The sequence below is a fragment of the Trichomycterus rosablanca genome, chromosome 6, assembly GCF_030014385.1.
Source record: "Trichomycterus rosablanca isolate fTriRos1 chromosome 6, fTriRos1.hap1, whole genome shotgun sequence".
NCBI lineage: Eukaryota > Metazoa > Chordata > Actinopteri > Siluriformes > Trichomycteridae > Trichomycterus > Trichomycterus rosablanca.
Window position 1 is genome coordinate 31,207,284 of NC_085993.1, and position 20,167 is coordinate 31,227,450.

General features: G+C 40.2%; 1 protein-coding gene across 1 annotated transcript in view; it reads right to left on the reverse strand.

The window, feature by feature from the left end:
* tmem198b (transmembrane protein 198b) overlaps window positions 1–17,084 on the reverse strand; it is a 51,204-nt gene extending 34,120 nt beyond the window's left edge. Inside the window, exons 1-3 of the mRNA XM_062996826.1 lie at window positions 16,949–17,084; window positions 15,198–15,244; window positions 13,131–13,237 (exon numbers count right to left, since the gene is read on the reverse strand). The gene's annotated coding sequence lies outside the window, so the exon portion shown is untranslated. The remainder of the gene's footprint in view (window positions 1–13,130; window positions 13,238–15,197; window positions 15,245–16,948) is intronic.
* Between the last annotated feature and the right edge of the window lie 3,083 nt (window positions 17,085–20,167).

The window sequence follows — 20,167 nt, forward strand, 5'->3', positions numbered from 1 at the left end:
TATTACAGCAGATAATAGACTACAGCTATTTTTATCGAATACATCTTCATATTATTTTAGCCACATCGTTTGATGTAACACACCCTGTTGCAGTAACACACCCTGGACAGGGCGCCAATTCATCGTTCTCCCACAGACATACATGTCTGTATGTAGACGCTCGATTGGCCGATTGCATCACTGTGTATTCGACTCTTAATTACAAGAGACCAAGTTGTGTAGTGTGAACTGTAGAGGGATCTGAACAATCTGAAAGTCGTGTAGTGTGAACTTGTAGTGAGCACAAGTAAACTCTATCTTGCGTAACTGGAATGGTGTCTGTATTTGTATGTTTATAGGCGAAATGGTATGAAATGGTAAGGCCATTTTTTAGAACATTCATTCTAAGACTGTTTAAGACAGTTTTTTAACCAACCATTTTTCTCCTGCTGTGTTTTTTATCCTCAGATGTAAAATCTCATTAGGGATCACAAGTGGGCTCCATGAGACATAGTTGTTTCTTAATCATGGTAAAAATCTGGAACTACAAACAAAGCACAATAACATTCTTTTTTCCCCTTAGTATTGCACAGCTTTCTTTCAGATGGCTTCCTGGCGTCTTTCTTTAATCTTTTCTATAAATTCATTTTCTCATCCCGCCTTCAAGAGCTGTGGTGGGTGTTCAGCTCTTTGCTATTATTTGCTATTATCGGTGTAACAGCTCCAACATCTCCACACACATGAACAGCTAACCAATCCATACAATCTTGTTGCTACACGATGGCTGAATAACATGTTGGTGAGTGAGTGTTTGCACAAAAACAGTCAAACCTCACGTAACAGTGCAAGTTAATCTCTAAAGTGTTGTGAGAGCTGAGGAGAAAACAGAGATCACAGGCTGGATAAATGCTACCTGTACAAGCTACAAATCTGGCTAAGTCTTTAAGACTGAAAAAAAGTGTCTATGCTTTGCTGAAACTGAATAGGATTTTTATTGCTATTTATTTTGAAACAAGTACAAACAAGGAACTGAAATGGGCTCTGGATTTTCACTGGTCCTCTTTTAATATAGTTTCCATTATTTTGGCCACTTGCTATTAGTTATTAAGTTTCTCCATTTTTTGTTTGTGGCTTTTTAGCCACAATATTGTTCCTTCCTGGTTAAATGTCCTGCAACTGGGTTCATATCTTACGGCCTCGCTACACCTTGTCAAACCCAATACAAAACAATGCAAGTACATATACACCGATCAGCCATAACATTAAAACCACCTCCTTGTTTCTACACTCACTGTCCATTTTATCAGCTCCACTTACCATACACAAGCTTATTGTAGTTCTACAATTACAGACTGTAGTCCATCTATTTCTGTACGTATTTTTTTAGCCTGCTTTCACCCTGTTCTTCAATGGCCAGGACCCCCACAGGACTCATCATCATTCTCAGCACCGCAGTGACACTGACATGGTGGTGGTGTGTTAGTGTGTGTTGTGCTGGTATGAGTGGATCAGACACAGCAGCGCTGCTGGAGTTTTTAAATACCGTGTCCACTCACTGCCCACTCTATTAGACACTCCTACCTAGTTTGCCACCTTTAGATGTAAAGACAGAGACGCCACCAGCGCTGCTGTGTCTTATCCACTCAAACCAGCACAACACACACTAACACACCACCACCATGTCAGTGTCACTGCAGAGCTGAGAATGACCCACCACCCAAATAATACCTGCTCTGTAGTGGTCCTGTAAGAGTCCTGACCATTGAAGAACAGGGTGAAAGCAGACTAACACAGCATGCAGAGAAACAGATAGACTACAGTCAGTAATTGTAGAACTACAAAGTGATCTATATGGTAAGTGGAGCTGATAAAATAGACAGTGGGTGTAGAAACAAGGAGGTGGTTTTAATGTTAAATGTATGTGGACACCTGACCATAAGCTTGTTAGATGTCTAAATGTCTAAAACTAAAAACATTTATATGGAGTTGGCCCTCCCTTTGCAGCTACAACCCTGGTGAAAAAAGTAGACTTAAAACCCTCTACTGCACGGTGTTGCCATGTGGTAAGAACCATTTCTTTGCAACTTTCAGATATTTCAAAATAAACTTAAACCTTGATTTGCCCTTACATGGAAGGTAGGGCATTGTTTTAACCAGTTATGTACTTGGATGGCCTCACTTGACATTAATACACCCCCAAAATCTTACTCTTTCCCACACTTCTGATAAGTTTATTATGCATATATTTGCAGCATTTAAAAAAATATTTAAATAATCTGTGGCAAGTTATGATCAGTTTTTATCTCGCAAATCTAGTTTACATAAAATCATTGTCTTTTTATTTAATAAATTAGGTATGTTGCCAAACAGCAACATTGTGCAACAATGGAATGGAGCCAGTGTATTCTCTAGATACTGACACCTAAATATTTTTGAATTAATTACACAAAAGACCTAGACAGATTTATGTATGAACAGAATGATTACACTTGTGTTTTTAAAATTATAAAAGTATTCTTTTGTTTAGAACATGAACCCATCAACGTTTAATGGCAAGGCTAAATATAGCGCTGAAAATAGGGCACAGGTGGTTATTCCTCCTGATGAAAGTGAATCTATCTCGCTTGACTTCAAGATAAGTGTGGCAGACTGTCTTACATGGCCAAATAACAGGTACAGCTAACAAAAAGGGAGACCATCTCAAAGCAGCATGCGCCTGGACTGTACTGACCACTGGCCAGAGATGGTCGCAGCAAGAGGGAGGCGCAAAAATCCTGGTTGCAAAGGCATCATCAGGGTGAATTGCTCTAAGTGTAAAGTGTACATACTAAGTGCCTTACCAAGGAGAAAAACTGCTTCAAGAGCTTTCACACTGAGTGACATATGCATACATGTACTGTACATGTATACCTTTTTGGTATATTTTCAAAACCCATGCGGACAGGGGGAGAACATGCAAACTCCACACAGAAAAGATCTGGACCACTCTGTGAAGCCCTGTACCTTCAAGTGTTGAAAAGGAACACAAGTACATGGTGCTTGGAAAACTGAGGAAAACCAAACTCTGTGTAGAAGGAAGGAAACCCAAGCACTCCACAGGTGGGGAGTCTAGCCCACCAAACCTCAGATCAGGCTCTTTGTTGGAGATAAACTGTAGGAGGAAACCTGAGTTCTTGTACACCAACCTTGTTAAACCCTGTCAAACCCTGCTTTATGGTGCGCCCAAGTGGCGCAGCGGGATATTCCGCTAGCACACCAGCGCCGAGATTCTGAACTCCTCGGTTCGAAACTTGGCGTTGCCACCGGTCGGCTGGGCGCCATCTAGCAGGCATAACTAGCTGTGCCTACAGCACACAGTTCTACTAGGGCGGGATGACCGGACTATGTGGGCGGGGTCTTCAAACGCTGTGTAAGGACCCTGACTGGCAGATAGAGAGGCGCCTGTGCAGGTGCATAGGTGAAAAAGGGTTCCGCTAACGGCTGCGTGTGGGTCAGAGGAGGCGTAAGAAGCAAGAGGTGTGATCCCCCAGCAGCGGAAGACAAATTGACTACACTGCATTGGAAGAAAATGCATGAATAAAATAGAAAAAAAAACCCTGCTTTATATTTTGTGACTGTCCTGCAGAAGCAGGAACAAGCCTGTCCCAATCTGTGGCCACAAAGTTGAAAGCATAGAATTTATTTTATAGCATTGATTTCTAACACCTGCTAGCAATGGATGAGTCTGAAACTGAAGATTTAGGAGAGATGCTGTATAGAGTAGCTTGAAAATGTCCTGTTTCAGTCCTGACTAATCGACTCAGTACATGTGAAGCATGATTACTGCACTCTGCCTGAAGTTTGGCTCAGTTCCCTGACCCATCCATGACTGACTGAACAGTCGATGAGTAGCACATGCTAACAGTATACTGTCCATCACATGCATGGAGTCTGGCCAAACATCAATGGGGCACGTGTGTTTGGGCTGTAAGCTACACTCTGTAAACACACTAATTATTTATTAATGTATGTAAACATACTATTTATTAGAGCAAAAAATGCCACTGTATTAGAACAAATATAAGAGGTCTGCTGTAATAACTACCGAGAACCAAACTGCTTCTTAAAGCAACATCAATACAGGTAATGTTGGGTTTCTGGATGTGAGCAGAAGCACCTTGTAATAGTTTGTGTCATATAATCTGGGTAAAATTCACAGAGACCAGGATCAAATTCCAGCAGTCATGTTTCTAAATCTAGTAAAACACTCACAAATGTAACCTTCAGCCAATTTAGCACATTTGGGATTAATTGGAATGCCAACTCTGAGGCAGGCCTTATGCCAAGTTCACACTACACGACTTTCTGATTTGTCGGGTCACTGTACAGTTCACACTACACGACTCTTTTGCACTCGGGAGTCTTTCAGTCGGTGTGTATTTTACACTACACGACTGATCGGCGATTGGGGGTTTCACACCACACGATCTATCACCAACTGGAATCACAGGCAAGCTTCTCTGGTCTCCCAAACTACGTTTTGTCATGAAAACAAACGCGAGAAGTGACGAGGGGTTTAATGATACCAGTTCCAAAAATGCACGTCAACAAGTAGCAAGTGATCAAAGTGTTTGTGCGCTGATGTGCAGTGTAAAATCAAGGAGGAAAAATAAATGAATCTGAGTGGATTTGGCAACACGAACAGTATGGATCGTTCTATAGTAAGTTGGAGGTTAATTAATATTTTTGCAATGCAGTGTTGGTGTTTTGTAGAGAACGATCAAGTCAGAAATACTGTAAAACGTGTGTGTGCTGGTGTATTCTGATATAAACTATATTATCCCCCTCTCCCACCTGTTTACACTCCTCTCTTGCGTTTCCCCTCACACCGTATCTTGCGTTCTCATTGGCTGTTCGACATAGCACTCACTGCCAGACGTGCAACTGAGATCAGATATCTGACATGCTAGAAATCTCAATCCGGTCGCCGAGCGCTCGGCGAGCCGGTCGGATGGAGTTGTTGAGTAGTTCACACATGACGACTGAGTGCCGAGTTTTGATCGCCGAGCGAACGCCGAGTTGCTCCCGAGCCGGCAAATCTAGCGCCGACCAGTCGCCGAGCGAAATCTGGCCAAAAATCGTGTAGTGTGAACTTGGCATTAGTGTTTAAAATCAGTACCAGATCTCACTACCACTATTGCTGTAACATGATTTAAATTCCAGCAGTCATGTTTCAAAATCTGGTTAAAAATGTACAAAGTCTTGGATATAATCCCATCAGTCATGTTCTGAAATCTGAGCCCTAACTTCAACCCCATTTAGCACAGAATATAAAAACTAAATCGGCAACTGTAAGCCAGGCCTCATCACTTAATGTCTGTTCCTGACCTCACTAATGTTGCTGAATGTATTGAATCCCGGCAGTTATATTTTTAAATCTGATTCAAGTTCACAGAGCCCTGGTTTAAATTCAGTCAGTTGTGTTTCAAGATCTAGAACAAATCAAAATTCCAACTGCACTCAACAATAGCCCAATTTTACAAACATTTTGGCTCCTGAATTAAATCCCAGCAGTTATGTTATAAAATGTATTTTAAATAAACAGAGCCCAAACATCCTGTGAAAATTCACAAAACACTGACTTCAACCTGATTCAAAACCTTAGGTATAAATTGGAAAGCTAACGTATTGCTTTATCTCTCAACAATAATGTCAAATCCCAGCAGTCATGTTTCAAAATCTAGCTAAAAATGTACAAAGGTTTGGATATACCATGAACCTGAACCATGTTTAACACCTTCCGAATAAACTGGAAAGCCACCTCTTAGCAATGTCTTGTCAACTAACCTCGACACCCCACCTGACTAACACTTTGGTGTCAGATGAAATTGAATCCCAGCAGTCATGCTCAAAAATCTGCATAAAATTCAAATGACCCTGGACAGAATGTCAGCAGTCATGTTTTAAACTATAGTAAACATTTACAGAGCCCTGACCTCAACCCATTCATCACTTTTGGAATAAAATGGAAAGAAAAGTGTAAGCCAGTCCTTTTCATCCAACCTAAATGCCCAAGCTTACTAATGCTCTTGTGACTGAAATGTCTGAATCCCAGCAGTCATGTTTCAAAATCTAAGGGAAATTCACAGAGCCAGGTCACCAGTTTGTTGACAGCGGGATACATTCATTCCAATTGTTTTTGGTTTGTTTTTCATGTCCCGTTCTCCCTGCAGGTTTTAACAGGCTCCCCAGACTGTTCCTGGAATCTGATCAAATAATGGCAACAGGGTTTATAACTGGGGATATGAGCAGGTCAATGCCAGGATGGAGCTGACTGGTTTAAAAGAAACGTTTTCTCACAACACTTCACCACTCAGATGCTTGTCTCTGATTTAAAATGCTTCTTTTTATATCTGATTGTTCCAGTATTACATAATATTTTACTGAGAGAGAACTAGCACAATACAACTACTGGAAGTTCTAATAATTAGGGAATACAGCACCCAGATGGCGAATTGACGCCCAAGGCTACTATAGTGCATCATGAGATATAGGACACAGTGCGCTCTCATGCAGCATCACAGATATTAAACGACAAATTTGCTAGCTTTATCACCGGAGGGTTATGTATGGATTATAAAGCACCCAACACTTTAACATGGCCATTAATACATCCAGACAGTCCTTCATTTCATTCCATTATTCACTGATCAGCATTGAGGTGGGAACCACTGGGAACCACTAGGTACAAGTCAGGACTACCCTCTACAAGGAGCCTATCTAAGGCAGGGCTTCAGCCACCTCCTCAGACGTTAATCATGTCTGTGAAGACACCAGACTGAGGTTTGAACCTGGACTAGTGCAGGACAGACTGCTGTGCCACCCTAGTGCCCGCAGACATTATGCACTCAGTGGAGCTTCAGCCACCCTTGTCCCCTTAGATGCAGACAAGCATGGGGCCAGTGATAGCTCAGTGGTTAAGGTACTGGACTAGTAAACAGAAGGTTGCCGGTTCAAGCCCTGCCACCACCAAGTTGCCACTGTTGGGTCCCTGAGCAAGGCCCTTAACCCTCAATTGCTCATCGTGTTCCGCTCATTGTGTAAGTCGCTTTGGATAAAAGCATCTGCTTAACGCTGAAAATGTAAATGTAAATGTAGACACCTGGCAGGTTGATAGCACAGCTGCTATTTGAAAATCAGATCGCAACAGTGATCAGTGAACAGTAACTAGCGTAACAGACCTCTGCACCACCTAAGTGCCCTTGGTTTAGTAACACACATAGCTTGCTCGTCATCCACATTATCAGCAATGTAGTCAAAAGTATGTGGACACCTTTTCTGATTATTGAGATTAGATGTTTTAGTCAGGTCAAATAAAAATAAATGACTGTATATGCTTCCAATGTTGTTTGAAGCAACAGTTTGGGGAAAGCCCTTTCCTTTTCTAGCTGACTGTGTTCCTGTGCACAAAGCTAGGTACATAAAACAACATGACAAGTTTGACCAGGTTGGTGAGAAGGACCACCAGTGGCCTGTAAGAAGCCTTGACTTAAACCATACTGAACTCATTTGGGATGGATTGGAACAAACATCGGGGCCTGACCTCACCAATGCCCTAAAATGGGCACACCCATGAAAAGCATTGAAAGTAACATGGGGGTTTGTATAGCTGTCTAGATACCTTTGCCTATAGTGTGTATTTTACAATTACTGTTTCAAAACACAGTATTTTCAACATTCGATAAATGTTTTACAACTTGTGTTACAGGCATCAAATTCTTAATGTGTTCATATTTACAAAATACAATAAAGCTAATCAGTGAAAAATTTTCTTCTGCTTTTGTCAGTAAAATAAAGATTCAAGAAAATGAACAAATCACAGATTCTCCTTTCATGACATTCAACTAAATGTTCCAACTTTTCTGGAAATGGGTTTTGTATATAAGTAGGTAACTAATATAAATAATAAAAAAAATACATAGTTAAATGAATACCAGAAAGAGTTCCCTCCATAGCTCTTCCAGTTACCAGATTTAAAACGAATTGACTCCTTTTGGGAAAGTCTAGCGCACAGACAGCTAAGTAGATTTTCACCTCTCTGATTCACCAAAACACTGAGATTTTATTTCAAACCATATGAAAAAAAAACTCTTATTCTGGGCTTACAACTTAAAGGATTTCCTTTTGCATTATTTGCTCCAGCCACTGTATATTGCAATGGTAATACAGTAGACCCTTGAGTTATGAACCGTTTACCATACGAACATTTCGAGTTATGAACGATCTTTTTCAACTTAACGTACGAACAAATTTCGGATTACGAACCGAAATTCGCGAAACACGTGACGTCACGAACAAGTTGACTCCAACCGTCTCTCTCTCTCTCTCTCTCTCTCTCTTTATATACATATATATATATATATATATATATATATATATATATATATATATATATATATATATATATACAGGGGTTGGACAAAATAACTGAAACACCTGTCATTTTAGTGTGGGAGGTTTCATGGCTAAATTGGACCAGTCTGGTGGCCAATCTTCATTAATTGCACATTGCACCAGTAAGAGCAGAGTGTGAAGGTTCAATTAGCAGGGTAAGAGCACAGTTTTGCTCAAAATATTGCAATGCACACAACATTATGGGTGACATACCAGAGTTCAAAAGAGGACAAATTGTTGGTGCACGTCTTGCTGGCGCATCTGTGACCAAGACAGCAAGTCTTTGTGATGTATCAAGAGCCACGGTATCCAGGGTAATGTCAGCATACCACCAAGAAGGACAAACCACATCCAACAGGATTAACTGTGGACGCAAGAGGAAGCTGTCTGAAAGGGATGTTCGGGTGCTAACCCGGATTGTATCCAAAAAACATAAAACCACGGCTGCCCAAATCACGGCAGAATTAAATGTGCACCTCAACTCTCCTGTTTCCACCAGAACTGTCCGTCGGGAGCTCCACAGGGTCAATATACACGGCCGGGCTGCTATAGCCAAACCTTTGGTCACTCGTGCCAATGCCAAACGTCGGTTTCAATGGTGCAAGGAGCGCAAATCTTGGGCTGTGGACAATGTGAAACATGTATTGTTCTCTGATGAGTCCACCTTTACTGTTTTCCCCACATCCGGGAGAGTTACGGTGTGGAGAAGCCCCAAAGAAGCGTACCACCCAGACTGTTGCATGCCCAGAGTGAAGCATGGGGGTGGATCAGTGATGGTTTGGGCTGCCATATCATGGCATTCCCTTGGCCCAATACTTGTGCTAGATGGGCGCGTCACTGCCAAGGACTACCGAACCATTCTGGAGGACCATGTGCATCCAATGGCGGTGCTGTGTATCAGGATGACAATGCACCAATACACACAGCAAGACTGGTGAAAGATTGGTTTGATGAACATGAAAGTGAAGTTGAACATCTCCCATGGCCTGCACAGTCACCAGATCTAAATATTATTGAGCCACTTTGGGGTGTTTTGGAGAAGCGAGTCAGGAAACGTTTTCCTCCACCAGCATCACGTAGTGACCTGGCCACTATCCTGCAAGAAGAATGGCTTAAAATCCCTCTGACCACTGTGCAGGACTTGTATATGTCATTTCCAAGACGAATTGACGCTGTATTGGCCGCAAAAGGAGGCCCTACACCATACTAATAAATGATTGTGGTCTAAAACCAGGTGTTTCAGTTATTTTGTCCAAAATATATATATATATATATATATATATATACAGTGTATCACAAAAGTGAGTACACCCCTCCCATTTCTGCAAATATTTCATTATATCTTTTCATGGGACAACACTATAGACATGAAACTTGGATATAACTTAGAGTAGTCAGTGTACAGCTTGTATAGCAGTGTAGATTTACTGTCTTCTGAAAATAACTCAACACACAGCCATTAATGTCTAAATAGCTGGCAACATAAGTGAGTACACCCCACAGTGAACATGTCCAAATTGTGCCCAAATGTGTCGTTGTCCCTCCCTGGTGTCATGTGTCAAGGTCCCAGGTGTAAATGGGGAGCAGGGCTGTTAAATTTGGTGTTTTGGGTACAATTCTCTCATACTGGCCACTGGATATTCAACATGGCACCTCATGGCAAAGAACTCTCTGAGGATGTGAGAAATAGAATTGTTGCTCTCCACAAAGATGGCCTGGGCTATAAGAAGATTGCTAACACCCTGAAACTGAGCTACAGCATGGTGGCCAAGGTCATACAATGGTTTTCCAGGACAGGTTCCACTCGGAACAGGCTTCGCCAGGGTCGACCAAAGAAGTTGAGTCCACGTGTTCGGCGTCATATCCAGAGGTTGGCTTTAAAAAATAGACACATGAGTGCTGCCAGCATTGCTGCAGAGGTTAAAGACGTGGGAGGTCAGCCTGTCAGTGCTCAGACCATACGCCGCACACTGAATCAACTCGGTCTGCATGGTCGTCATCCCAGAAGGAAGCTGACGCACAAGAAAGCCCGCAAACAGTTTGCTGAAGACAAGCAGTCCAAGAACATGGATTACAGGAATGCCCTGTGGTCTGACGAGACCAAGATAAACTTGTTTGGCTCAGATGGTGTCCAGCATGTGTGGCGACGCCCTGGTGAGAAGTACCAAGACAACTGTATCTTGCCTACAGTCAAGCATGGTGGTGGTAGCATCATGGTCTTGGGCTGCATGAGTGTTGCTGGCACTGGGGAGCTGCAGTTCATTGAGGGAAACATGAATTCGAACATGTACTGTGACATTCTGAAACAGAGCATGATCCCCTCCCTTCGAAAACTGGGCCTCATGGCAGTTTTCCAACAGGATAACGACCCCAAACACAACCTCCAAGATGACAACTGCCTTGCTGAGGAAGCTGAAGGTAAAGGTGATGGACTAAACCCAATTGAGCACCTGTGGCGCATCCTCAAGTGGAAGGTGGAGGAGTTCAAGGTGTCTAACATCCACCAGCTCCGTGATGTCATCATGGAGGAGTGGAAGAGGATTCCAGTAGCAACCTGTGCAGCTCTGGTGAATTCCATGCCCAGGAGGGTTAAGGCAGTGCTGGATAATAATGGTGGTCACACAAAATATTGACACTTTGGGCACAATTTGGACATGTTCACTGTGGGGTGTACTCACTAATGTTGCCAGCCATTTAGACATTAATGGCTGTGTGTTGAGTTATTTTCAGAAGACAGTAAATCTACACTGCTATACAAGTTGTACACTGACTACTCTAAGTTATATCCAAGTTTCATGTCTATAGTGTTGTCCCATGAAAATATATAATAAAATATTTGCAGAAATGTGAGGGGTGTACTCACTTTTGTGATACACTGTATATATATATACAGTGAGTGAACATTCAGACAGCGAACGGTGTTTTCTTTATATTTTGTAAAATTCAATATTAAAATGTCCCCAAAGAATGTGCAGAGAAAGCGTAGTGCTGAGAATATGAAAAAATCTATAACATTTGTTGTTGTATAATTACTCCTGCCAGCAGCTGTCACTGTGGGACAGAGGGGAGTGAGTTTGAGAGAGAAGAAGGAAGTCCGCTGAGTAAAGTATTCTTTCTTTCGTGCAATTATACCTACAAAATACCTACAAAGTACTGTACTGAAATGTGATGTGTGTGTTTTTTTATGTACTGTACTACTGTGTATTGTTGTTTATTATTGTTTATTACAGTAATGTCTATTCTATAATTTAAGATTTAAGGGAAAATATACTTGTATTTATAACAAAAAAGACTAAGACATTAGAAGGGTTAGGTAAGGGGGTGGTTTGGAAGTATGGCACGGATCAATTCTATTTACATTATTTCTTATGGGAAAAAAAGGTTTAACTAACAAACATTTTGACTTAAGAACAGCCCTTTGAAACCAATTAAATTCGTAAGTCAAGGGTCTACTGTACATGCTTACTGACCTCTTTATTAAAACACTGTGTTATACTGGTTTAAACCAGTTTTTTGTTGTTGAGATATTTGTCCATGTTCACAAGATTGTATTATATAATGCCTGCAGATTTGTCAGCTGTTGAACATACTCTAGTGCAGGGGTGTCAAACTCATTTTCACTGAGGGCCACATCTGCATTATGGTGGCCCTCAAAGGGCAGATTGTAAGGTATTTTGCTGTGATTGCAGTCTGCCTTTTAAGTCTTGGACAATTTGTTGTTTTTCTTGGAGGCTAAATTCTGTGTTTGGTGTCAAAATGCCAAATTTATACTGTATATTTATAATGTATATCTACATTTATATTGTACTCCTTTACCACAGACACAGCCTCATAACACAAGAGACGTACTGTTTTTTCTTCTTGAAGCACTAATCTTTCATTAAATTACCTCTTTCTGCTTCAGTTTTCTCTTCTTGTACATTTTGGGATTATTTGTAAATATTTCTCTACATCACTTGTTGGAAAACCACCCCAGTTAAACACTGATGTGGAAACACTGCCATCTACTTGCGGAATGCTGTCACTTTGCGGGTCACGAAATCGGCATGCATTGTGGGAGATGCAGTTTATGTACGATTTTACAGTGTATTTTAAGACAATCATCCTCTAAGTCTTTTAAGCTCTCGCGGGCCACATAAAATGACATGGCGGGCCGGATTTGGCCTCGAGTTTGACACATGTGCTCTAGTGGATTTAGATCTGATGACCGAGAGGTCACTAAAATACGCCAAACTCACTGTCATGTTTCTAGAACGGGTCAACAAAGCTCTCTGGGTGTTTGGTTTATCATATTATTCTGTATCATTTTCAAGAGACGTTAAAGTCGTAAAAGGTCAGCAGTTCCTGGCATACTTAAACCAGCCTGTGTGGCACCAGCAACCAAGATGGTATAATTTCCAGACTTCTTTTTATACTGATGTCTGAATAACTGTAGCTCTCGAAATGTGTGTTGATGATTTATGATGTCTTTCATAAATGAGCAGGTGTTCCTAATAAAGTGACACATGAGTATATTCCGATACAGTTATCATATAGTCATATCGCCCAGCCCCAGAAGCTCTGCAGGCCGGTGTCATTGAGTCACGTGCTCAGACTGGAGAAATATTACAAGCGCACTGGTAAATACTAATAACGTGTAATAAACATGACATTTCGGATTACGTACAGTAATCCGGTTATACACACTGAATGACATCTCTGTTCTGTGCACTACTCACCCCTGTAGTTCGGCCTGTGTCCTTCGTGACGTTTTTCAGCATCTGACAGCAGCAGCACCATCATTTCTAGCTACTGCAGCATTCAGTCAATAACATCCGAATCTAAACTATAATAAGCAGCTGTTATTAAAGCACCACTTCTCCCTCTGTCCACTTCCACCAGTGCTGTCTGCCTCCGCTCCGGTCAATTCCGCAGCGCTTACAGAACTGGAACCCTGGTCATTTCTAAAACACGCTCAGCCCGCATTAAGCATAATATAAGTTAATGCATTGTTTACATAGCTGTAGTAAACAAGGTCATACTAAATACATGTTAACTCAGCTGCAGTGATTTCTGACTGGCATCACCCGCATAACTACGCTCTTTACCTATAGGTTCAGAGCATACCATTTTGCTCAAAAAACAGGGGGGCGGTCATAAGAGATAATAGGGAAGTGTAATACTGGTTTACAGCCTAATGACGTAATCTATGCATTATATAAATAACAATGGTAATAAAAATAATAATAATAATAAAATAATAAAAATAATAATTATAATAATAATATGGTATTCAGACAACATCTGAAACTTCCCTGCCAAATTTGCAAAATGGTTTGTGCCTAAGCAGTAGGCAACAAACTCTCCTTGTAAAGTGGTTCAGTCTACAGTACAGTGTGTTCAACTTGTCTTTAAATGATGTATTGTGTCGGCTTACTAGTCATAATAAATAAGTTAAAACAAACATTTTAATATTATAATTATTATATTATTATTATTCGATTTATCTACTTTGAAATCATCTGGTCAAAACCCAAAAAGTACTAGTTCTATTCACATTCCTAACGAGCAGAAAGTAACTTGGCATAATTGTCTACATATGGTATATAAAGCTTGTATCTGTACAGTGGCGGCTCCTGCCAAATCTCTCAGGGGGGGGGCAATTGTTTAATTAAAAGCTTAAATAATTAACATCTTAAGTCATCTGTCAGTTTGCCCTCACAAATAACTTTGAACATGGAGAGAAACCAGCTTTACCATTAATCATAAAATTAAGTAAAGCCTTCACACTAACAATACAGTACTGTACGGAACACAACTCAACGCTGATTGGACTACAATATTCCGAGGCAAGACAGACTCCAGAACAGTCACAGCTGTGATAGAAAAATTTCTTTCCTTTCGCCCTTTGGTGGTGCGTCGCCCGATCACCCTAAGGAACGAGACGCCCCTGTATCTGTATGGTCAGTTGTAATTGAATAAGCACGTCCGCCATAAATTCATGCAAAGAACAGTAATGAAATTCATTTATCAGTAACTATATCACATTTACTATAACTTTAAACAGTGTCATGTATTCCAGCAACTTGAAATTCATGGCATACCTGTTTTTGGTGGTTCTTAGACTATGCTTGACTTACAGGACATAAGAGTATTGGCAGCAAGGGTACCCATATGGACAATAATTGGCTTGACGGCCAGGAGAGGATTCCTCAAGACTGCTGCAATTACGGCCTCTGCTGGTTGATCATTGGTTGTGCTGCTGGTGCCTGCACAATGAGACAGTGCATGACTCTGTACGGTGGCTAAGTGCCTCACAGCAAGAAGGTCCTGGGTTCGATCCCCAGTTTGCATGTTCTCCCCGTGTCTGCGTGGGTTTATTCCGGTTTATTCTGTGCTCTGGTTTCCTCCCACAGTCCAAAGTCATGCAAGTGAGGTAAACTGGAGATACTAAATTGTCCATGACTGTGTTCAATATAACCTTGTGAACTAATAAATCTTGTGTTATGGGTAACTACCATTCCTGTCATGAATGTAACCAAAGTGTAAAACATGATGTTAAAATCCTAATAAACAAACAGACTCTCTGTACACGATACAGATCCCCATATGAACCTGCCTCGTGTGGGTGAAAAGAAGCAGCTGGTTCTGACACATGTATAATGTATAAACATATAAACGTATAAAAATATACATGGAAAGACTAAAAAAAATAGTAATATAAATAAAATAAAATAAAATAAATAAAACTTAATAGATAAATATTGGGGGGAAATGGTCATGTGTTGTATCATTAAAAAAGTTACCTCATATTTAGGTATGGCAGCTGAGTGGTTGCTGGAACTGCTGGCACCTGTACAATGAGACAGTGCATGACTCTCTGTACACGATACAGATCCCCATATGAACCTGCCTCATATAGGTGTATATATATGTGTGTGTGTGTGTGTTTGTGTATGTGTGTGTGTATACATTAACACTGGGAGAATATTGGGAGAAATGTATAAATAAAATAGGAAAAAATAAATAGTTTGGATTTACTTTCCAACCTTGGCAAAGGGACCATTGTTCCATGTATTTTACATTTGATTTGCTTTCTGAAATCTAAACTGAACATTATTGTGATGCTTGTGTCTCCGTCTGAAGATAAAATGCATTCAAGCCACAGATAAATCACTAATTAATCATAACCACTAATATAGAATCACTAATTAAATCACTGATTAGAAAGACATACCACAAAGTTAAATGACAATTTAGGACTTTTAACACAACTAAATTATTAATGTTTGGACTCACAATTTACAAATCAATGTCTTTTTCTTTCTTTTTATTCATTTTTAGAATGATGACAACTTTGGATTGGGAATACATTTAACACATTAGTTTAGACTACTACTGCCACCCAGCGTTGTAGTGTGTATAACATAGAAAAGTGCATGAAAATAAATGAATGAATATAAATATAAATAAATAAATAAAAATAATTAATTAATATTGGGGAAAGTTGGTCATGTGTACAATTAAAGCTTCCTCATATATATGGATGGCAGTAAATAGTTGTGGATCCTACATGCACATATACACTGATCAGCCAGTTAACACATTAAAACCTCCTCCTTGTTTCTACACTCACTGTCCATTTTATCATCTCCACTTACCATATAGAAGCACTTTGTAGTTCTAAAATTACTGACTGTAGTCCATCTATTTCTCTACATACTATTTTAGTCTGCTTTCACCCTGTTCTTCAATGGTCGGGACACCCACAGGACCACGACAGAGCAGATATTATTTGGGTGGTGGATCATTCTCAGCACTGCAGTGACAATGACATGGTGGTGGTGTGTTAGTGTGTGTTGTGCTGGTATAAGTAGATCAGACACAGCAGCGGTGCTGGAGTTTTTAAATATCGTGTCCACTCTATTGGACACTCCTACATAGTTGATCCACCTTGTAGATGTAAAGTCAGAGACGATCACTCCTCTATTGCTGCTGTTTGAGTTGGTCATCTTCTAGACCTTCATCAGTGGTCACAGGACGCTGCTCTTTGGGGCGCTGTTGGCTGGATATTTTTGGTTGGTGGACTATTCTAAGTCCAGCGGTGACAGTAAGGTGTTTAAAAACTTAATCAGCATTGCTGTGTCTGATCCACTCATACCAGCACAACACACACTAACACACCACCACCATGTCAGTGTCACTGCAATGCTGAGAATGATCCACCACCCAAATAATACCTGCTCTGTGGGGGTCCTGACCAATGAAGAACAGCATGAAAGGGGGCTAACAAAGCATGCAGAGAAATAGATGGACTACAGTCAGTAACTGTAGAACTACAAAGTGCTTCTATATAGTAAGTGGAGCTGATAAAATGGGCAGTGAGTGTAGAAACAAGGAGGTGGTTTTAATGTTATGGCTGATTCGTCGTCGTGTATTAATTACAGTAAGGATAACTATTAGTGAGTGAAAATGGATAGAATAGTTCATCGTGAGGGATGGCATTGTATTAAAAGGCATAGGTTAAAAAGAAAACAACTTCAATGAGTACTTTTACCTTTGGGTTTTGACTACACTTGGTAAAGAAGACGGTCCATTACAATGCTTTTGAATTTTACTGCCACCCAGTGTTGCGGTGTTTAAAGAAGCATAAAGAATATAGAATGACAAAATTGTTAGAGCAAATAAAAGCAACAAATATGTGAGCACAAATATTAAAATATACTGTACTATTCTTGTAACGGGGCGAGCGGCCTCCACCTCTTTTGTGGGAAATGGAATGCGCCTAGCGTCATGCGGTGTAGTTTAATATAACTACATTTCCCACAAGCCATCGCGCTCATCAGTGATAACGTGCAACACCTGTACTCAGTATTATATTAATCAGAGTTCCCAAAAACATAGCGCTATAGATCCTCTCCAGGGGCCTCAATACAGGTAGAAACAGGAGAAATGCCTCTGTATTTGCGACGAGTGGCACTGTCTACCATGTATTGGATAAACCTAAAGGGGCAAAATGAGAGTCATCCAGCGTTAGCCACATTACATGATTGCAGTAACCCTCCCCACAGTCCTATTAGAAACTTTGGGTGCCTAAGCAGTAAAGAAGCAGACAACATGGGACTACAGGCTTGTAGATTCAGCTGTACAGTGCCTAGGTCAGTGCTTACAAAGCATCCAGTCGGGGCAGTCTACTTGTAGGCCAGATCTCATTATAGAAATTTATCAGACACTGTTCAGATTACATATGAAATTAATATCAGTCAAATTCTTATGGGTTCCAGCACATGTAGGAATAATCGGAAACGAGATTGTGGATGTAGCTGCAAGACAATGCCTAAAACGAACAAGATGTGATTTTGACATCCCAATTAGCAAGGCTGAGGCAAGAGTGGTTGTTAAACAATTCGTGAGAAAGGTATGGCAGAGTGACTGGGAACAGGAATTCAGGGGAAGGCATCTATTAGCAATACAGCCAAAAGTAGGTTCGGGTACAGGTGGAGGACATGATCGAAGACAAGCAGTTATACTAACTCGGCTCCGGATAGGTCATACAATGTTAAATTCCTCTCTTCACTTAATAAAAAAACACGACACAGGGCTTTGTCAATACTGTCAACAGAGGGAAACTGCTGAACATGTATTACTTATTTGTAAAAAACATTCTGCACAAAGATCACTATTCATTGATATTTTAAAGGAAAAGGGACACAAAGATTTCACTATGAAGGGGTTACTTTCTTATGGGGCAGGGATGGGTATAGTACACAAGCAGGTGTTTTGGTTTCTAAAGAATATTGGTAACATATAACATATAACATAATTTAATTTAAATTGGGTTTTTTTTATTTTATTATTATTATTTTTTTTGTGTATCATTAGTATTATTATTGTTATTATTATTACTATTATTATAAACCACTTGAGGGTAGCATGGAGTAGAAAAGTCACTTCCAGAAATCTCATTCCACACACATACTGTAGTAGATGGCGGTAATGCACCTTTAGTTGGACTGCCACCTGCCATTAACCTAAAAGAAGAAGAAGAAGAAGAAGAAGAAGAACATAGTGCTGAGTCTTTGTCAGTCACTGACTGAGCCAGTGTGCGATTGGGGTTTTTCCGAGCGTTATATATATATATATAGATAATTATAAAAAAATATAAAAAAGCAGAACGTTTTAAGAAAAGGCAAAGAAAAAGAAATGAGGAATTATTATCGAACGTGAGCAGTGTTGCTGAGGTGATTCGGGGGCTGTTCACGTTCACCTGGGCGAGATTTCTCCTCATTTAGTTCAGGTGCCGCAGGTACGCCGCACAGAGCAGCGTGTTCGGGATTTCTCGCTTTCTGCTCGATGATTTAGTTTAAAAGAGCTCGAAGTTTAGGTAGTATAAACGCTTAACGTTTATGTTGTGCTATAACGTTATGCTATAACGTTTTATATTGTGTGTGTGTGTGTGTGCAGGCACACAAGCGGAACAATGCTGCCGCCTGAATACTGAAGTTCCACAAGCACGATAACACACATTCTTATTCTGCACAGTGGACCAAACCTTGTGCTGGTGAATACTGAACATTAAAAGCAATCTAAAGTCTACATTATTATTGTTCACCTTCCTTGTTCACAGCCCTTACAATTCTTACTACTAAAATACTGAAATACCTTTCATTGACAGAGTAGGTTTTTTCTGTCACAGTTAATCCTCACAGTAAGATTAATTCATCTATCAGAAAGTAAAAGCTTACATTGTTGATTAAAACACTTGCTTTCAGTGTCTCAACATTTCTTAGATGTATTCCAATAATGATTAGATTATGTTGTCTCCTCATGCCAACCCGCACCAATATGGGGTTGTATCAAGATAAAATAGATAAAATAGCCTTTTATTATCCCACAGGGGTACATTTGAAATGTTACAGCAGCTTTCAAAAACATAACGATATAAAACTGTGTACACATATATGAGAAAATAAAGATGTAAGGATATATAAAAGACATATAAAAATACAAAAAAAGTTGAAGAAATATTGCACTGTTTTACAAAATGTATTGCACAAAGTACAACCGGCATTGCATGGATTTTAAAAAGGTATTGCACATGTATGTACTGCACCAAATACAACAGGTATTACACAGATTTTAAAAAGATATTGCACATGTATGTACTGCACCAAATACAACAGGTATTACACAGATTTTAAAAAGGTATTGCACATGTATGTACTGCACCAAATACAACAGGTATTACACAGATTTTAAAAAGATATTGCACATGTATGTACTGCACCAAATACAACAGGTATTACACAGATTTTAAAAAGGTATTGCACATGTATGTACTGCACCAAATACAACAGGTATTACACAGATTTTAAAAAGGTATTGCACATGTATGTACTGCACCAAATACAACAGGTATTACACAGATTTTAAAAAGGTATTGCACATGTATGTACTGCACCAAATACAACAGGTATTACACAGATTTTAAAAAGGTATTGCACATGTACAACAGGTATTACACAGATTTTGGGTGGCATGGTGGCTAAGTGGGTAGCACTGTCCTCTCACAACAAGAATGTCCTGGGTTTGATCCCCGGGTGGAGCGGTCTGGGGCCTTTCTGTGTGGAGTTTGCATGTTCTCCCCGTGTCTGCGTGGGTTTACTTCGGGTGCTCCGGTTTCCTCCCAAAGTCCAAAGACATGCTAGTGAGGTGAACTGGAAATACTAAATTGTCCATGACTGTGTTTGCTATAACCTTGTGTGAACTGATGAAT